The sequence below is a fragment of the Seriola lalandi genome, unplaced genomic scaffold, assembly GCF_002814215.2.
Source record: "Seriola lalandi dorsalis isolate HSWRI2012SDOR001 ecotype SW California unplaced genomic scaffold, Sedor1 jcf7180002054861, whole genome shotgun sequence".
In the NCBI taxonomy this organism is placed as follows: domain Eukaryota; kingdom Metazoa; phylum Chordata; class Actinopteri; order Carangiformes; family Carangidae; genus Seriola; species Seriola lalandi.
In genome coordinates this window covers 3,060,641-3,073,711 of record NW_019525414.1, presented here as the reverse complement: position 1 = coordinate 3,073,711, position 13,071 = coordinate 3,060,641, and positions in this window count along the sequence as shown.

Genomic DNA, 13,071 nt, shown 5'->3' with positions numbered 1-13,071 from the left:
TATTTTTACATGTCTGTTACATGTCTTCACTGTGCCAAATGCTGTCAGGTCAGACTTTATTGTACAGGCTTTTATAATGAGCGAATTGAGAATGCACGCTGTCTGTTTTGATGGAATACGGATATTGACGTTATTCAGAACTGATGGGGCCTTTCAACTCGCAACAGTTTGTACAATAAGTAAGCATATAATAACCAACCCCAATTTTCCCTAATGCTGAAGCACTAATGGCTAGTATTGAAGTGAATTACAATAATTATCCACATAAACATCAGTGTTAATTTCCCTTTGCAAATGACCTCTCTGATGGTACTCTTTTTAAATGGTGCCATAACCTTTTCCTTTTTCGCCTGACTGTGAGCTGGCCGGATGCGGAGCCACACTGTCTGTGCTGACAGCAGATGTTCTCCTCTTGGATGTCACCCAGCCGCCACTCAGGCTCTGATGCTCCGGCAAAAATCACTCCCCCCCCCCCGAATATAAACAAATGCCTTCATAAAGAAAAACAAAAACAAAACACAAAGAACAATCGATAATGATTGTGGCGTTTATGCTTCATGCATCATTCAGGTCTCATTTCCGCCGGCTCTGGGAGTGTAAATTCATTTTTAGGCTTGTGGGTTTTCATTTCCGAAGAACTCTGTGGGATCCTGAAGGTGAAAATAGAAAAAGATCCTGGGCTTCTTACACTTGGGCTTATACCCACCAAGGAGCTGCATCACCACTCATAACCCCATCAATCCCCTGACAACTTATTTCTTTTTGGCCCCAAATGTGTTTTGCACTCTGGACTCAAAAATATCCCACACAGTATATCTCTTTGGTCCCGAGAGAGCGACAGACTGATCTAACCTTTCAGCCACCTCTCCTTGATTTACCGTACCTGTAGAACAAGTGCGCAAGGACTTGTGGGATAAACACAGCATTGATTTTAAGGTGAAATGTAAAACCTTTAATTATTTGTTTATTTGTTTATTTTAGCACAGTTAAACTACAAAACACTTCAAATTCACTGTTCTTGCTGATAAGACACAAGATACTTTGATATGACTTTGCATTAAGATGTAATAATCCAAGAAATGAGTGTTTATTGACATAATTACACATTGAAGTAAGTGGTTAAGTGGCTGTTTAAAAATGAAAATTTAATTATTCACCCTTATTTTGAATGCACTTGTGTGTGAAGTATCTTCAATATAGAACAACAAACAAAAACATGAGTAGGCCACTTCTGTCCAGTCTGTTGTTGAGGAAGACACTAATATATTATATATAATATACTCATTCTAATACATTCATTTTAATAAGGCACTAACACAGGCTGAAACCTTTGTTCAGAGTCAGATAACAATTTCAAAGCCCAATCTACAGCAGTATGTTTAGTTTCTGTAGGTTTTCTTTAATGTGGAATATTTGTTCATGTTTGTGAAGTACAGCATTTTTTATATGACGGATCATGAAACCGTATTTTTTTAATCACAGCATTATCTCGTCCAGAGGATTCGGTTATTACCTACTGATTATCCAAACTATACTGTAGTATGATACAAAAAGACTAAACACTGAACATGTAGATATTGTCAAGTTGTGTTTCCCTTGCTGAAAGCACTGTTTTGAGGTCTGCCTTTGCTGAGGGTGACACTGCTTTTCTAAATGTCATTCCGGCGATTGGCACTGCTACTAATGTACTGCTTGTTTGTTTTATTGACTTGACAGATTTTTTCTTTTTAGGGTGGGGGTCATCTGCACTGCAACGTGCTCTGAAATATAAAAAGTAACAGCATCCCTCTGAAATGCTTGCGGCTACTGACACCGGCACCTTTTCCATCTTTTTCCAGTGCACGCTCTTTTGTAGCTGCTCAGCTTTATAACCTTTTTCCCAGCCTGAGGTCATACCTTTCACACCCTTAGTTCATACCTCAAGGTGCAAAAAAAAACCCTTTCGTTTATTGCAGTGGCTGGCTGCGGACTCGAGGAAGGATTCAATAATATGGATGGAAATGAAAGCGAGAATAACACAATTAATACATCAGAGCATACGTTCGACTTGTGAATGCTCAGCAAATGTTTGAGGTGCTTGAAGTAAAGAATAAAATGCAAGAAATCAAACATAAGAAAAGAACGATAACATTTCTTTGATATTGAGCAGCTCGCTTTCTGCATTTGAATAAGTCTGTCTTGAGGTTGAGCGGCAGAGAGACAGACTGACTGAAGCGATGATGTCATCTGAAGACAAAACCTGGAGCAGCTCTGTAGACTGCGAATAATGGAACAGCTGCTGACACCATTACAGCAGTCGAAGTGGTTTTACTGGGATTTGATTTTTTATTTTTTTTTTCACAGCATAGAGGCCCTTCATTTGAATAATACTCATTTGGTTGGACATAATGCCTCGAACAAAGTTTCACTAATTCACTGTCAAAGGACTGACTCCAATTGTCACCTGTTGACGTCACCCATTCAAAGCTAATCACTCTATTTTCCTGCTATAGAGAGCTGAAGTTCTCTATTTGTAGACATCTGCTTTTCTGCTCAAAAGCAACTGAGGAATGTGTGGTGGATTTTCCCTTTAAGGACGTTTATCAACCAGAGAAGAAGACTTTTAGCAGACGTGAAAGAGCCTTAACTGAAATTTGTTAGCCAGTTTTAACTTGATCTGATAAGATTTTTTATGCAACATCGAGGACTTTGCATTTGTAACTATAATGACCAGAAAAACTGAATATGAAAAGCTACATGTAGATACATCCTGTGTTAACTGCACGGCTTCTAGGTGACCGAAATCAAGCAGATCAAACATCCCATCCAATAAAGCACAAAACACTTTCATTATAAAGGCTTCGGGACCCATTTAAATATTGGGACAAGGGTTGTACATGTGCGTCATGAATAAAGCCCATTTGCGAGATACTGACTGAACTCGATCGTGTGTTTGTGTGCATGTACCGCAGATAATTCGCTCACACACAGAGCTGAGCATGCACTCCAAACGTGCGTGGACGGACACAAGGCACAGGCCGTTTTGATTTCAGCATGATCAAATCTTGAACGTCCATGTGCACAGGACAGACGCTGTCCTCGGAGCATTGCTTCACCTGCTTGCTGTTCCATGCAGTAATGAAGTGCTTCCTTATATGAAGTCAGCCAGTCATTAACTAAGGAATAGGCCACTTGAGATCAATTCAAACCGCAGCGAGTCTTTGTATCTGGAGAGTCAACCGAAGGGGGAAGAGTTTCTGTCATGGTTTTTTTTTTTTTTTCTCATTCTGCACAATTTCCAGATCTTTCTGCTGGTTATGTGGCGACCTCTACAAGCTGTAAGCACAGCTTTGCCCTGATTCAGTGTGTCTTTGAACAATTTGTGCTAGAAACAAATTATACTCCCAGACATGCTAGTACACTTTGTGAGTATATTTACCCTCACTATGTCATCCTTTTGCCATCTTCATCCTCACTCTCATCCTCTTTCTCCTCTCCACCGGCTGCAATCACAGCAGTCTCAACCACCCACATGCTGTAAACTGTAATTAAGGACTTGAATAAGTGGGGATGTGTCACTTGAGCTCAACACAGAGGAACAATGTGGAGTTAATCCACTGTAATTTGCTCGTCCACTGCAGTTATGCAGAAACGATAAGAGTTTCTGCTTCCACAGCACACTACCTGCTGCAAATAACAGACGGTTTAAAAGCAGCACAGGCCAAGATGTCTCTCAGAGTCAGATAATCATTCACTCATCAGTGTCTGAGTTCAAGTCGGTGCGGAACATCACAGAATTGAGAAAACAGGTCTTACATTGACGTTGCTGCTCTGGCTGTTCCGGGGTCTCACTCTGTTTTCAAACCCCCAAACAGTTGCCTCGCCCTGAGCCTCGTGGCCAGACGTTCACCAGCTAAAGAAACACAATTGATTGAATGCCGTCAATATATATTAACAGTGTTCTTTGTTCTGAGCGGAGCAGCAGGTTTGGTTAATGTTTCCATTAGCACCGCCATTGTTCTTGCTCATTCAGCGTGGGTGCAGAGAAAACAGTTAATGGCCTGAAAACAAAAACACACCTGGAAATGCTTCATAGTAATTTCTTGATAAAGACTCCAATTCTCTGAATGCATTTTATCCACCAACAGCTGTCTTTAGGGGTGATTACAGAGAAATGACGTATGTAAAAATGTGACTTAAGGAATGTATATACATGCAAATGAATGGAGAAAAAAAATGCTATGGGTGCTGTCATCTTGGGCATAATCCGTGATTAAGAGAAAGGAAGAATCAGACAGAATGATCTGATGGGGTGATATTCAATTTGAGAAATACAAAACTTTCCAGCTTATTTAAATCAATGATTTATATCTGAGTGCCATATTGGAAAATTAGGAAGTAAAATTTTTTGTTCTAAAAAATAGTTCCACTTGGCTAAATTACTTTTTTGTCATGCACGTATACTGTATATAAGTAACATAGTTTATTGCCATTCTCATTATAATATTACAGGTTATTGTTTTGCACCTTGTTGATTGTTTTTTGTTTTTCATTTTCGTTGTTTGTCATTGGGGTTTTTCTTTTTGTTTTTCTCAATGTGTACAGTGTGTCTTGTACTGATTGTGTGTTCTTTTTTGTGTATTTTGTGTGTTTTTAATGTCTACTCTATGTGCCATTTAATTTGCCCCGTGAACAAATAAAGTTTCTTGGATGGACTTTTTAAAGTTGACGGACTACAGCTTTTAAACATTTTTTCAATCATCTTCAAAAACCAACAGAAATATATCAACAAAGGTTTCTATTGTTTCATGTGAGGAACGTTGTATAACTGCATATCGTTGTAGCAGAGCCTTTGTGCATTTACTACAAAGTGTCCCAAATGCAAACATTCAATGTATGATTCATTATTTATGCTGGCTTCCTACATCCTCTGATGCTAATGATCAAGAATGGCTGCTGATGAATTGATGTTGAGCCTTTATGTGCTAGATTTCATTCCTGACGTCAAGCCCATTACTACATTCAATTTGGCCTGGCCTGGCTCTTTTTCACAGATAACAAATATGGTCATTTCCTTGCTAATTCAAACAGGCCCCAGCTTTAGCATTTCAGTGGACTGCCATAAGGCAGTAAAGCAGTCAGTGACGTTGGTGCGAGGAAACAATGATGAGAAATGGCACACAGGTGCTGCTCTCGCCCCTGAATCCTTTCCTTCATTATGATGCCTCACCACCACATTGCTTTCCCTTCATTATGTTTCAAATAGATCTCTTGCGCAAAACTACTGAATTACAATTTAAGGCCAAAAGAGAATTTTTAGCTTAAAAAAAAAAAAAAAAAAAAATAACACTTGGTCATCCAGCATGGCTTTCATAAGTCAGAAAATGACTCACCTCTTTGAAATTCTTGGTACGCCTGCAAGTAATCAGCAGTGAGCATTTCTTTCAATAACATTATACAATAATGAGCCAAAACATTATGATCACCCACGCGTCACATGCTGCTGCTCCTCTGCTCCGATTCACTGGGGCATGGACCCTACAATACCTGTGAAGGTGCCCAGTAGCATCTGGCACCAAGACATTAGCAGCAGATCCGAGTTGCGAGGTGATGCTGCCGGACATCAGACTTGTTCCGGCAGATCATCTACGACACCATATAGTCTATTTGTAGTTTGTCCCTCCTCAGACCTCTGATGACCAGGAGCGCTCCACACGCCGACACAGTCATCAGGCCCTTACCAAAGATACATCCACTCATCAGCAACACACCCGTATCACTGATATGAAATTATATAATAGCGCTGACAGGCCATGACTCAATAACTCCAGCACGGATATTAATGGGGGGTTATTTCTTGTATAATTGATTGAACATTTTCGGGTCTGTTAGGCTTGAGAAAAATGATGGTCAGCCTGAACATTAAACATGGATTTCCAATATGAATAATGGCTCGACTCCGGTCGGCAGCGGTGAGGACTTCACATGCCATTAATAAACGAAAACCATCACTGTCACCCATAATGCTGCAGTGACATTTAGGATCTTGGTGGCTGACATCGTGCGTGTGTGAGTGAGTGAGTGTGTGTGTGTGTGTGTGTGTGTGTGTACAGCAACCAGACCATTTGACATAAAGGGATTTCGTGTTGTTAGAGCAACTGCAATCAGGTGTATTGCCATCCCACAAGGACCCAATTGTCCTGAAAATAGTCATAAGCAGCACTACACACTGGGAGAAAATAACATTATTTGAGATCCTCATCTGGTGCTGTGGCAACAAGTCTATTACAGGTGCAAAGGCTAAGCCAAACAAGGACAGCTAATCACAGGAGTGTGCCTCTTGTGATTAAAGACCTATATTGTACACATCACACAGAACACTGCAGTGCTTTAACAAGGCGGTCTATATCATCTTGTGATTCTTTCTTCTCTCCCTGCAGCCCTATTCTTTGAATGACAGTATCAACACAAGTGGCTCCTGGTCATGAGTCTGACGTTCAGTGTAAAAGCCAAACTAATGAACTGTGACGGTAACTCCCACTGCTTCATCATGATGGATCACATTTACTCTGATGGAAGTTTAGTGACTATAACACAGCAACACTTTTTTTTATTGAAAATTATAGATAGAGGCTATATGGCTGCATATGACTTGAGTGCTAAAGATGCTTTTCTTTCTTCAAGAACAGTTTGTGTTTTATATCCAATCAGCTTCCCTCATCATTACAATCAACTTTGATAGTTTTCCAACCACTGTGACTCCAAGGGGAATTGGTCTTGGAGCTCACAGCCCGCTGAAGGATTCGAAGATTGTTCTCCGCAACCTTGAGACATGCAGACACAGATAATTTGCTTGGACAACACATTCTCACAGAAGGAGTCAAATCAGATGAACTGATGAGATTAGTTGTCGGTGTAGAGAATCATTAAGTTGGTCAACGAAGCGCAAAACAATTAATCTTTGCATGTTTTGCATTGTCAGCGGAAAGACAACCCCTGCACCTACCTGCACCACAATGCCTCCGCTCCTCTGCTTTCACATTACTCCTCTGCCTTGTTGCTTAACTTTGCTAAAATTCAATGGTTTTGTGTGAAATATTTGTATGCACCACTAGAGGCAACTCTTGGCAAGTAAAGGAATCAAGTTTGATGGTGAACTCTCAACGTTTCTTCTAGACTGCTAATATTGGCTATTGGATAACATTGGCTATGTAGCAATAACAAAAACCTGCTAGCTCCTTTAACTTGTTAGACCTTTAACCATTCACTTGAATTTTTCAATCAGACTAACAACAGGTTCCTTGATTTTCTGAAAGAGTCCCATCTAATTTTGTGTGGATGTAACATTTCTTCAGCCACATACCAGACATTTGGCCAGTAGTGTAGTTAGAGAGATGGCCTGGGCTTCATGCCTATCCTTCACTCTACCTGACTTAACCACCCCAAATAGTATGCTGTGAAGGGCAGGGGGAAGCTCCCTATGAAAAGCCTTAGCAAAAAAAATCTAATAAACTACCAAAAAGAAATTGAATTCCTTGATCTTTTAAACATTTCACACAGAGTTGTGGAGTATCTTTGAATAGTTTTTGTAATCCAGTGGGAGAGAAGTGAGGTGCACATCTTTGAAGTGTACGGCTGTGAACATTTTCAGTGCAGGTTCTCCACACTTGGTCTTTAAATTCTACCAGTCTTCCCTAAATGTATATATGGTCAAATTGCCAAGAGACTATCCAAAGCAGCACCACCATTGCTTGTACAGTGGGACATGAGCCCTTAAAAGTTTTTCAATTGCAGAAAGCTGAAGAAATATCAAGTTGGGAGCTGAAATGTCTGCTGCAGTTGCTGGAAAGAGGTGAGGTGATCATTAATGTAGAAATCTCTAAGAGAGGTGATACCCTTCTCCCTCCCTGTTGCGAGGACTGTCCTGTCCTCAGGACCTGGTTCAAACACATGATTGGAGTATGTTGTGTGCAGTGAGGAAGAAAATATACATTTTGGTCTGTCTGCATACAGTGCCCTCTTCCTTTATCTCACTAAATTCCTCACTATCTTACAATACCTTTACCTTTCTAACTGATACAGTCTGGGGGGTCCCACCCGGCCCCCTGGTAAGTTGACCCTAGATATTACACTGTAAGGCCTCTAGATGAAAATAACACTCTTTTGATCCATTTGTCATCCTGTCAGACCACATGTCTGTAACCCTTGGTCAACTGTATTTACACACTGTATTTACATACAGTTGACCGTCCCCTTTTCCTCAAGTGTATAACTGTCCCCCTGCCCTTCACTTATGGTCAGTCTATTGCCTCAGACCTGCTCTGTGTCATTAGGCTCACCGTATTCTGGAATAACAGTTAACTCACACCACTACAGCAAAGTTGGAACTAAGGACTTGAGTGACTTCTCTTCGACGGCAGGTGACCTGGGACACCTGAGAACAAACATTTAAGGAGTTTTGGATAATGGGGTTATTTCCATATATGTCTTTTTTAGCCTTTGTTGGACTATTAACAAGTGCTGGGAGACATGAACACTTACAAGAAAGGGGCTTAATCTGTGCTACCATTTTAATGGCCCTGATGCATCCCATCATTGAGATAAGCAAGGTGTGCCAAGGTGTGTTTTATGTGAGTTATTTTACCTGAGTCTCTGTTTAGGCAAATGTCATTTAGTACCTTTATGAGGGCAGTATCAGTACTGTGATGTTGACAAAATTGATGATTGGAAGTTGTCATAGTAGCCATTTATGTTCAGTAAGTTACTGATTTGGTCAATAACCTTGCATAATGGGAGGTTTGGGATAGTTACTAAGTGCCAAAGCATTCAGGTTTCTCTTTTTCAGAAGGGGTTTGATAACTGCAACCTTTAGTGATGCTGGGAATGTGCCTGAAAGACGGGAGCCATTCACAATTTGCAAAAGTTCGAATGCCACACAGCTAAAAAAACTTGTGGGTGGAGTATCAGAGCAGCAAGTAGATGGCTTAAGATGCAGCACTATTTCTTCTAGAGTTTCACCATCAATGGCAGTAAATTTAGACATTAAAACTACATTTCTGATACTGATATTGAAATTGAACTTTATATTTGTCCCATACTTTGGCTTATTACTGCATGCCAGCACAACTAATGACATTCCCAGCAAATGTTAGCTGTATTAGCATGTTAGCATATGGTAAACTTTATACCTATTAAACATCAACACAATGCAGTTGTGAGCAAGATAGCATGCTGAAGTTAGCAGTTAGCTCCCCTGTGCCTACATACAGCCTTACAGAGCTGCTTAACGTGGCTATAGACCTTAAGTCTTGTTTTAACAGTCACTGGGGATAATCCTGGCAAAACTTTTTGAGTTATTATTTTAATGCTACTCCTAATTACACTGAGAAGGCAACCCCCCCCTCGCCCCCCCGAAAGCTCAAGAGCCCACTAATGAGCCCTAGTTTAAGACATCTTATATTAAAATGATAAGACTGCTACAGTTTGCTGCAATAAAAGTAACCTGTGGTTTGCATCCCACAGCACTCAAATGTCATTGTTAAACTAAATCCTTGAAAACCTGTGTTTTACTTTCACACCACAGACCTGCCCAGCTTCTCTAAACAGTGGCATCCAGAATGAACAGGGTCACTATAGTGACCAGCGTGCTGCATTCCTTCCTCACGCTGGTGACAGCTCATTTTCTGAGCCGCGGCTTTAGCAGTGAAAGAGCAGAAGGCTCTATAATGATGAGCTTTTAGCGCTGGCACTGGGAGGCTGAATAAGCCATCAGGCATCATTAGGCCCTGCTGGGGAAAACAATGTCTCCATTCCTATTGGTGCTCCCCAAACAGGAGAACTCTTTGGGAGAAATATATCAGAGACACTTTAGCCTGTGTGTTGTGTGCACTAAAATGCTTCGCTCTGTCGATGCTAGGCATCATTCAGCGGTCAAAGAGTGCATCCTCATGATGTCGTGTTTTAAGCATAATTCATATCACCTGAAACATCTTGTTGTCAGTTTATCAGTACACACCTACACATTTTCACGTATATGCTAAAATCTTGATTTGAAAAAAAAGGAAGCAGGAACTCATCAATGACAGGAAGACATGGAACTGTAACACTTTCAGCTGAATAGAGGAGAGTCTCTTCTGAAAAGGCACTAATGATCTCTCAACAGAGTAATGCAAACCTGTCACGTACACAGGGAGACAGGTCCATTATTCCTACTGGGCATGTCTTTTGCCTAGAACATTTTTTAAAAATGGTTACTTATATATTTATTTTACTTCAAAATGCCTCAGCTAGTCAACCATACTGCCTTTGTTCACTGCTCTGGATACAACCTATCTAAAATGTCACAACTAAACAAATTGAGCCCGGCTGACAGAGATGAATAAGGCTGCTGCAGGCGCTGTGTCCTGAGTCGCTGGGCTAATAAAGTACAAGTACATGTCGACGAACTGCACAAAACTTCCATCTCTGATTTTCAAACAAAACATGAACGCCCACTGTATAATGTATCCAATAAAAATTCAGGAATCATAAGACAAGTATTTTCCCTTTCTTATTTTTTCTTGGCTAGAATGTAAAATTAACATGGTTATGTAGTTTTATATTTCCGATTTATTCTGGTACACACTGAATTAGCACATGCTTTGAGAACATGACACATTCTATTAAATAAACGTCAGCTGCAGTAGCCTGCATCTCTAAAACATCTCATTTCAAACGATCATTCCAGTCCCGTTTATGTAAATGATTTTTTTTCAGCATGAGTCTTTGTTGATAGCGTTTGTTGTGCACAGGAGAGGACACAGCCTTTTCTTTCAGCGCGGAAATCGCCACACAACCTGCCTGTTAACACCTTTCCTCAGAAGCATCAGCCAAGCGCCGGGTGTTAATTTGGCCTGTCTTGACCGATCGAGGCCAGGTTAGGGAGCCGTTTGATGTTAACCATTTCTAAAGTTTCCCAAGTGCAGGATGAAAATGAGTTCTGACATCTGTGAAATACAGAGACAAACACAGTGATCGTGTGTCAGCGAGGCTGACACAGCTTACAATGAAGGTGAAATAATAAACGTAAAAACTATTTCCCTTTCAACTGTTCTGTATGTTCATGTGTACACCAATCAGTTCAGGAAGAAGTTTTGATTAGAGAAAATAAGGGTTGTTAGGTTAGCTCAGTTGCTAACAGGATGGTATGTTCATACATGTATTTGTATCCATCCACTCCTGTGTCATAACTATCTGCCACTCGTTGCCCTTTGGTAAAGCAGTTAATACTCCAATAGTGACATAAAACCAGAACACATAATAACCTACGATAGCTTCCTCCCTTTTGGACTGTCCCCAGCCTGCTTTCCCCTCCACGGTCGGCACTGTCAAGATGGCTTGCTGATGGTCAGCGGTGTAGATTGGTGAGTCCAGAGTGTTTATATAATATCAGAGTTACCATAATTACCACTTTCTTTTATGACAGTCAACATCCAAATGACTGGGAAGGACGAATTTTCCCGGAAGCTCCAATACATCAGAAGTGCTTGCCTAAGTGTGTTGTTAAAGCTAATTAAACACTGAGATTTAATAGATACAGTGAACCAGCACAGTATTTTTAACCTTCACACATCCAACTCTGCAGGAAAACAGCTGCCCCTCATTGCACCGTTCGGATTCTGCACCTGTATAGCAGCCATGAACAGTGTTTTTTAGCAGTTTGCTTGCTTGGCAGTTATGATGTCCTTAAAAGAAATGTAGCTAGCGTTTGTGTTGTTCTGTTTGGATTGGAGATGCTAATTAAGATTCATTCAAATTAAGCTGGAATCTTCAGTAATGACTGAGGAGCAGACCGACAGCTGCCATCTTGAATAGTTTGAGGATGTCGATGCTCGGAGGTTGTAAACAGGGTCATCATTGGCTCCTCTCTTACGTAACATGAACGTGGCAAAAGCACACCCACACATTTTTACGGTAGTTCCATTGGAGCGAACTGAAATCACATTTTGCCTCTTAAAAAGCAGGTGTGATCTTAAAAGCTGCATTAATTGATTTTTGTCCACTAAGAGGAAGAAAAACTCCAGAAGAGCCGTGAAATGTTCAATATTGTTATCGCTAACATATTAGCAAACGGTTGCCTATTGAAACAGAGTTTTCATTTGGAGTTTCTGGCAACGTGAAAAAAACAAATCCCATGTTCATTCTCATGATCAACATTAAGCCCACAGAAAAATATTTCTTTGCTGGTTTGTTGCTAAATATGTCTGCTGTTTGGTGGCAGGTGTACAGACGGTTTAGAGTCTGTTTTCAGCTGCACACATGGTTAATAAAATGGTGAGAGTGAACGTTAGAATGAATTTGTGGTTCAGAAAACCAAAACAATCAGCTAAAATAGGCCAAAAAGGAGCAGAGTTTTATGATAATTCTCTATGGTTATCTGGTCCCTATTACATTACGTGTAGTGATTTGATTAAAAGCAGGATTTTTACATATTGTCTAATTAGTAACCTAAGATGCTTTGAAAATATTACTACCAATCCTTTTCATACAGTATGTTAAAATGTATTTATATGCATATTTACTGGTCTAATTTTGATCAGCAGAAGTCCTTCCCTTGACTTATGGTCACTCTTTTCACACAGAGGGCTAAAATGATCCAACATGAAATAACCATAAATGAGCCATATATCACGATGTGCCACCAGGCTAAATAATAATATACAGTCACATCCCACAAAGTTTACCACTTTCCTCTGCATTTATGTAACCATGGTGGGTTCACTTTGAAGTTGTTTTTTTCCTCCTGTGAGGAGCACCAACAAAACCTAAGTCTTTGTTATTTTTAAACACCGGCACATATGAAGTCACATTTAAATTTGAATTACACAGTTAGGCCTGAGCACTCCCTTCCCTCCTCCTTCAGATCAAAAGGAAAGCCAATAAAATGCTTTGCTTGCAGGCATCAGCTTTGATGTTGCTCCTCTGCATGCTCATTTGAGCCCAGTGGCATAAAGTCAGGAGTGGACAGCACCTCTACTGACATCAAATTGTTTTGTGTTATCTCAACCCCAGAGATACTGATTATTATTAGGTGCTGCACTTGAATAAAAATAC